The 6,516-nt window shown below is 54.7% G+C and overlaps 1 long non-coding RNA gene across 2 annotated transcripts; it reads right to left on the bottom strand.

Annotated features, from left to right (window-relative positions):
- Window positions 1-2,387: 2,387 nt before the first annotated feature.
- LOC124988898 (uncharacterized) lies at window positions 2,388-5,682 on the bottom strand. Of its 2 annotated transcripts, none has more exons than XR_007109513.1 (3): window positions 5,388-5,682; window positions 4,151-4,806; window positions 2,388-2,922 (listed from the first exon to the last, which is right to left on the bottom strand). It is a non-coding gene; the product is annotated as an uncharacterized LOC124988898 (long non-coding RNA). The 2 variants fall into 2 exon arrangements; XR_007109514.1 differs by having other exon boundaries at window positions 4,433-4,806; window positions 5,388-5,676.
- Window positions 5,683-6,516: the final 834 nt, after the last annotated feature.

Below are 6,516 nucleotides of genomic sequence, written 5' to 3'. Positions count from 1 at the left end.
GTCCTGCAGCATGTCCACCGCAGCCCAGGAGGGATGCCCTGGGGGTCTGCAGGTGTCTCCCTCTGCCCGTGTGCCCTCAGGACAAGCCCTCGCCTCGCCTCTTTCTGCGTCTCAACCTGTCTAGTGTTCCTCACAGTGACAGTGACCTAGACAGCACTCCATAAAATGCTGGTTCTATAAACGTCTATTGAGCAAACGCTAAGGAAGCCCTCTTTTTCCCTTCTTTTTGCCATTTGCCTGAGTATCATTGCTCACCTCCTGGATCTAGAACACAGGTTTTTCCACAGAAAGACCAAATAAATGTTGGAGCTCTCTTGGGCTACTTCCTCTATAATGTTCTAGTAAAAAAATTGAGGAATGGAAACACACACACACACGCACGTATACACGAAACCAAAAAAACAAAAAGACATCCAAATCTGGCAATAAAAAATAACTAACCTTTGCTTAAAATTCCAAGCTCTCCTTGACTCTCTTGAAGAACATGACACTCATGATCTACCACACACCTGTGATCTACCACACCCTTGCTTCCTCTCCAGTTTTACTCTGACACTGCTCACGATTTTCTTCCTGGGCTGCTAGCTCCTGGCTCTGTCCTGAAAGCTCTCCGGCACTCCACCTGTCTGTCCTGGCCTGGCCCTGCTCTCTCTGCACAGTGGCCCTGGCTCCAGGCCCCCACCCAGGACAGCAGAGTCTGCCACCCGCGTTCCTCACGTCTCCACCCCACCCGGCCCTGGGAAGCTCTGCTTTCTTTACTCTGCTTTTTCTCCCAGAACATAATCCTGGAGAATTTCTGGAATTCTCTGCCTTGTTAATGCTCCTTGTTATCTCGAGAGTTAGACAGCCTCCGTGGGAGACCTTAAGAACCTCACCACACCTAAAACATGGTTTCTGTGGGAAAGTCCTCGAGCATTCCCAGCAGCTGACTTACGAGCAAACTCTTGGAGTTCAACTTCTCCACAGGCCGGGAGCTGCCGTGTGCAACCAGCTTTGTGGCTGTTCACTCTTCTTCTGGGTTCATGGTTTTGAACACAGTTCACAGTTAAAATGCAGGGAACGTTCCCTACTAATTTGTTGGTACTTTTGAGAATCTGGGAACCTGGCGGAAGTGGATATGTCTAGCCTGCAGAGTCATAAGATGACTTCTGAGAGACTGCTTCTGTCTAACCAACCAAACTGACGTGTCTGGTTAGAGTACTCAGGGTTGAGTCCCTGGGAGGAGGCCAGTGAAGTCACAGAGAGCATTCACTGAGATAAAGGTCGCTCTCCACGAGGCCGGGGGCAGGGCGGTGTTCCCTCTTGCTTTCCACTCCTACTAGTGAGCTCTCTTCCCTCTGGGCTCCTCCTGCTCGCGCAGGCCTCTCCCCATGAGACCCACATTGCTGGTGCTTTCAAAGCCCAGACCCAGGCTGCCCAGCAAGGCCCTGCACGTAAACCCGAGCTCCAGCAGCTGCTCCTGATGGTTTCCTGAGGAGAAGCGTATGGTGACCACAGCCCTCAAGTCAGGTGCTGACCCCATCCTTAGCCCCAGAGCCACTCAGCAAGGTGCTTACCCTCCCCCTACTGGGTCCCCCACACCAAGGGGACAGAACTGCGATGCACCAGGAACCCCCTTCTCCACCCCAACCGCCTGGTTGAGTGCCCAAGAAGGTGGCTCTCCTTCAACACCTGAGCACAGGCCACAGGGATGACCGCACTCCTCCCGGGACGCGGCTTGGGCAGCGGCATTTTCTTAAAGCCGCCAAGCTTGAGGGCTGCCGTCCTGAGGGCAAATTAGATGGTGTGTGAAAAGAGCTTTACGCCTACAAGTCACTGCTGGAGGGGTTTCTATTAAACAGGCCTGGCCGAGGGCCCCCCCCACAGGAGGAGCTGTCCCAGAGGAGCGACCCGGACTGACGCTGATCTTCATCCTGGCCAGTTTTCCAGACCAGCAGCTCACAGCGTGGTGGAGATGTGTGCGCAGCGGTGCTGAAGGTGTGCACTGCGGGAGGCCAAGCCGGCCCGTGTCCCCCTCGTGACAGCCCCGTCGCCGGGTGCTGTGGAAGACCACTGTGGAACGCGCGTACCTCTCTGCTTGTGTGGACCCGGCAGGGCCTCCCGACAAAGGCCATGCGGTTTCAGCCTGGTATCCAGCAGCCAGCACAATGCCGGCACTGGGGCAGTAAAGCTGGTGGCCAGAGGGAAAGAGGGAGGTCAGGTCTGCCCAGGCAGACAGGAAAGGACTGGCATTTCCCCTGGGCCTTCGGAGGACGATCAGGACTTTCAGAGAAGCAGGGATGGAGAGGGGACACTGTGGGGACAGGAGGAGCAAGGTGCAGGTGGGTGGCGTGCTCAGGCAGCTTCACAGTGCCTGGCCACAGGGCTGGGCGTGAGTGCCACAGGGCTAGGAAGGCCTGGCTGTCCCACAGAGTGGCCAGAAGCTCACCCTGTGACAGCAGGGCCCGCCAGACCTGGAGGCTTTGGGCAACAGCAACAGGAATAGGCAAGGCTGGGCAGTGGAGTAGGCTGAGGTGGAGAGAGGAAGGCAGGAAGCCGAGCGGCCCCAGGCAGGACAAGGGCAGAGGCTGGTGGGCCCAGAGCAGAGATCCCAGGTGGGACAGGCGTGTATCCCAACACGACCGTGGTTTCCTGCCCATGTCCCCTAAACTGCTGGGAGCAGGGAAGGGGCTTCATCTCTACAGGAAGATGAGGCAGCTCAGGACTTCTCTGGCGATGCTGAGGCGAACCTTATAGTCAATTTTAGTTATAAAAACAGGCTGCATTTAGGACATTTAAAGTGTCCACACCAGTGACCAGTTGTGCTATGCACACCAGGAGGTTTCCCCGACCCAGGCTGCGGCTGGGGTGGACCCCGACCCGCTCAGCTTGCATCCCGGCACGTCCGTCGTGGTGGTCTGCGTTGCATGGTCTCCTCGTCCACTGAAGAAGGTAAAGTCCCAGTCACTTGCCTGGCAGCATTAAGCAGACCAAAACAAGCCCACACACAAAGCAAGCCCACGTCTCTGCTGCCCAAACCCTGACCTGGTGAAGTTGGTTGAATGGTGGCCCCAGGCCCTGGGCTGCTCAGCGCCCTCCCTGGCTCCAGAGGCATCCAGAGCCGCGCGTCCTGAGCACGGTGACTTGTTCCCCCACAGCGAAGCACCGCCCTTCCTCTTCCTGGACTGGCTTCCCCCAGCTGCGCCACGTGCCCACCGGCACCCTCCCCTTCCTGCGCGGGTCTCAGGAGGTGTCCTGGAATCCCCAGCAAGGCCGCAGGCTAAGGCGCCTCCTGTGCGCCACAGCGCTGCCTCCCAGCCGTGGCTCACTGTCCCGGGGACACGGGGACTGCGCAAGAAGGAACAGAGTTCCAGGCCACCCACTCTACCTGAGCAGTGAGGAGAGCATACTAGTAAATAAAAGCTGGCAGGAGACTGGAATTTGTGGGGGGAGGTGGTGGGAGAGGTTGAGGCCAGAAGAAAAATACCATGAATGTCTCAAAGAAAGATTCCTGGTTGCTTGAGGTCTGTCTCCCTGTAGGCTGCCAACCTCAGGGGAACCACGAGGGGCTGTGCCACTTTGCTACATTGTTTTAACCCAATAAAGTGCTGGCTGTGCCCAGTAGGTGCACAATAAATGTATATTAAAGGAATGGGTGAAGGCAGAACAGAACGGCAGCGATGAGGAAGGAGTTCTTATTAAAACATACCCTGACCCAGGGAGGGAGACAGGAAAGCGGGTTGCACCTGGTAGTGGTGTTTATGGTGTTTACCTCCGAGGGCAGGGATGAGACCTTATTCTCACTGTCTTCCTTTTACAATGTTCTGTTAGAGTGCCATTTTTCTATGATTAATTCCCTTGTTTAATAAAAGTATTTTTATGTCAGGACTTAACGTTTTCAGAGTCTGCGAGGGGATACAGAAACTTTGTAACGGTTTCTGTGCTCCTGGAGTTAAGGAGTTTTGTTTTCTTTCTTTTCTGAGTGTTCTATGGCTCTCTCCATCTGAGAAGGTGTTTTTAGGACGTCCTCCCTTGTGGGAGAGCCCCAGGACCTGGGGCTGAAGTGAAGGTCAAGGTAGAGAGGAGAGGGTGGGGGTTCGCCGCGTGTGCTTTCTAACTGGGGCAAAGCACGTCCATAGAGACTTGACTTTTCAAATCCCCCCTGAAATACCTGTCGTGTTCTCCAGAAGCCAAACTGGCCCTGATGGCTTCCGTCCCCTCTCCCCTGAGACTCCAGGTAGAGCTGGCTCTGTTGGGAACTAAGGATAATTGGATTTTCATTGCTAAGATGAGACATAATTTCTTGTGCGTCTTTGGGCTGAAGCACTAAGGATGAATATGGTTGTTGCATCCTTACGAAGCCTATGCAGGCGGCTCCAGGCCACTTTCGGATGATCGGGGAGCTCTGTCTCAGCTGATGCGTTGTCGGGTGGGGAAGCGCTCTGTGTCCTACCTGGTTTGGTGAAGGTGGAGCCCAGTCAGCGCCCAGGGCAGCCCAGTCAGACTCCGCTCGTGGAGGTGAGATCCCAGGGCCTCCTTCAGCCCCTGGTGACCAGAACAGGATGAGGAGTCGCTGGCGGAGCAGGCTCTCTGAGTCCCACCAGCTCCAGCACACAAGGGAACAGGCGGTGACAGGCTGTGGGCGCAGAGCTTCGAGGTGGAAGAGTTCATGAACCAACATGCGAGGTCGGTGGAGGAGCAGTTCAGGAGGGAGGGACATCTGCGTACACACAGAGACTCACCCTGTGTGAGCTGAGGCGTAAGAGGTCTGAACAGTGGTGTGTGAGTCCATCGTGCGTTGCTATGCAAAGTACTCGAAGTTGGATACTTTATAAAGAAAAGAGGTTTGTTTAGCTCACAGCCTGGAAGTTCAAGTGCCTGGCACTGGTTCCCAGCAGGAGCCTCCTGGCTGCATCACGACATGGTAGAAAGGGACCAAACGTATGGAGTGGTTTCACTTTAAAACAACCCACGCTCAGAGAACTCACTCACTCACTCAATGAAACCAGCACGAATGCCGCCCGGGCACTTGCCCTCATTACCTTCCACCAGGCCCACCTCTTCAAGGACTCCTCCTCCCCCAAAGAACACGCAGACTCTACAAGGGCAGCCTCTGCTTTCTGCCTCTACTCTGGGGGAAAGGCGTCCTCTGTGGCCCCATGCACGCTGGGACTCCCTGACTGGCTGAGCGGAGTCCTGCTGCTGGCTGCCATGGAATCAGCCGGCAACTCCCTCCTGCAAGAGGAAACCTGGAGGGGCCGGGCGAGGTGGAGGGACCAGCGGGAACCCCAAGTGGTTGGACCTAAGAGGGATGCTATTGTCCCGTCCCAGGTCAGATGGAACTGCCCTGGGCGTGCTGCCCGGGCTGAGAGCGGCAGGGAGGCCTGGTCTTTGCCGCATCTGCTTACGTGGTATTGGTCCCGTGGCCGCGGAAGCGTGTCTCGCTCTTTCCTTCTGTTCCCGTCATTCAGAGGGCAGATGCTGTTACCCCACTTACTGTCCGTCTTTCCCTTCTTTGGTTGGGACTGGGCATCGCTGTGGTTTTAACGGTCTGCAGACTTTCTGCTTTTCAAAGTGTTGAGAAACAGTAAGTCCCAGAGGAGGTGGAGGAGATGAGTCACTGTCCCTTCCCCCTTGGTTGTCACTGTTCCTTCCCCCTGGTTTCTTTCTGCTGGGTTACTTCTTGTCACTGCCCTTGCGCACCCGTGCATCTTGTGACTCGGAACACACCACGGCAGGAACTCCTACTTGAGCTCTTCTCCCAGTGACGTAGCAAGCAAAGAACCGGCGTCAATGTCCACGCTGTACTGAGCTCCCTTCCTTAGAAGATTTGTAGCCTGTGAACTCAGAAACTCCAGTTGGACAGGATGTCTCTGAAGTTTGCTCTTACCTATTGGACTACCTAATACTGGAGAGAGGAATGCATTCTACTGCAGATATTTAAAAAGTGAGGCTTGGAATGAGAGGTAACACTATCTTTAAAGGAGATGATGATGATGATGATGATGATGATGATATATTAATTCTAGAAAGCTGATAATTTGTGTAGACCAAAGTGGAGAGAAGAGTTAAACAAAAATAAACCTTGAGTTCCCTCTTACCCAGTGCTACAGTTGGAAGTCAAAATTTATTCCTGAATTTTCTTCCTCGATTGCTAAATGATTGGGGTTGGATTTTAGAAATGAGTGCTCTGGAGAAGAGAATTCAGGAAGTGCTGAAGACTGAGCCCTGGGTGAAAGGCCTGGCTCCGACCCGCCAACCTTTCCTTTCTGCAGTCTGATCTGCTTGCTGAAAATAAAAACAGACCAAAGGAAACAAATTCTGTGTTTCCATCACTAAATGCTCCAGGGCACAGGAGATGTAGAAACACCTGGGCTGTGGAACTTCACAGAAGCTGCGGCCACGGGGACTTCACCTCAGCCGCTTGGACCGTCTGCACATTGCCCCAGGGCTGGGGCTGTGCCTGCAGATAAGCACACAGGACAGCTGTGCCGGACCCTCCCACGACATGCCCGACGGGGGGTCCTGTGCCCGTGG

Source organism: Sciurus carolinensis, chromosome 7 (assembly GCF_902686445.1).
Source record: "Sciurus carolinensis chromosome 7, mSciCar1.2, whole genome shotgun sequence".
Taxonomy (NCBI): Eukaryota; Metazoa; Chordata; class Mammalia; order Rodentia; family Sciuridae; genus Sciurus; species Sciurus carolinensis.
The sequence above is the reverse complement of the archived record's forward strand: the minus strand, read 5'-3'. Positions and strand labels throughout refer to the sequence as shown.